Genomic DNA, 1,329 nt, shown 5'->3' with positions numbered 1-1,329 from the left:
TGGCCTACATATAGGTGGTATGATTGCCTTTTTAATTTCTCATCTATAAAATCCTATCTTCCTTCCATTCATTTCTACTCAATCCATACATTTAACAAATATAGAAGTGTGTAGAAATAGCAGGTCATCACATAAGAAATGTTTATGTTTTCGGTGGATCTAGTCTTGGGAAATAAAAGGAGTTTTAGGAATCAGCAAATCATCTTGTTTAGGTGCTAGTTGAGAAAAAGATTCATTTAGTGTATGGGGGAGGCAATCTTGGGTTAGTAGGAGGTGTGTTAATAGATGTATTTTTAGGAGTTAGTCATGTTTTAGGGGTCGTCCCTAAAGCTTTAGCACAAGGGAACATCATTGGAAAAATAATTGGAGAGGAACTACAGGTCTCTATAATGTCTGCTCGAATGAATGCAATGTTTAACCATACTGATGCCTTCATTGCGTTACCATGTGATTTGGGCATATTGGAAGAGATCTTTTATATCTCTTCTTGGGCCCAATTGCACATTCACCATAAACCTATAGGTCTGTTAAATGTTAATAGTTTTTATGATAAATTGTTTTCTTTTCTTGATCATGCCATGGAATAGGAATTTCTAACATCTTCGGCACGACAAATCATAATCTCTACCGGTATTGCTGAATAATTGATTGACCAACTACAATCTTTCACTCCTGTCGCATAAATTGGTTATCTAAGGAAAGCCATAAAAAACTTACATTAGATTTGAGCCTTCATTTGTGAATCTTTATGTCTTTTGATTTTATTATTGTGTTTTGTTATTTCTTATATTTGTTTAAGTGTGTTTCAGGTTTGTCAGTGTTGGTTTTTTCAGGTGATGTCTTTTATTCTCTATCATTCTACCTTAGGACATTGAGGACAATGTCTCCTTTTGGTTGGGGAAAGAGGGTAGTAGTTAAAAAGAAACTAATTAACTATGTTTTCTATTTCATAAAGCATGTGCAAAACTGTTGTTACTAGGATGGCAGAGTAAAAGGAGATATTTTGCTAAAGTGACTCTTGAGACGCATCTTAGTAACCATTCTTAACAAGGTCTATCATAATACTTCTTAAAATATTTAGGTTTACTAACTCTCGCAGTGTTATCATTTAATTCTGCTCATATGCTCATTTAACATATATTCTTGAACCTTAATTCTCACACACATACTTTAACATATGATTGTGGGTTGCATATTGGATTATTATGTTATTTATGTTCTTTTATTAAAGGAAACAACTAAGGGAAAGGGATAGTATATAATGTCCAAAAAAAGCAAAAAAAAAAAATGATGATGATAAAAACGTAGATAAGTTTGGTTTCGTAGCCC

The sequence above is a fragment of the Populus euphratica genome, unplaced genomic scaffold, assembly GCF_000495115.2.
Source record: "Populus euphratica unplaced genomic scaffold, PopEup_1.0 scaffold903.1, whole genome shotgun sequence".
NCBI lineage: Eukaryota > Viridiplantae > Streptophyta > Magnoliopsida > Malpighiales > Salicaceae > Populus > Populus euphratica.
Note: the sequence above shows the minus strand (reverse complement) of the source record.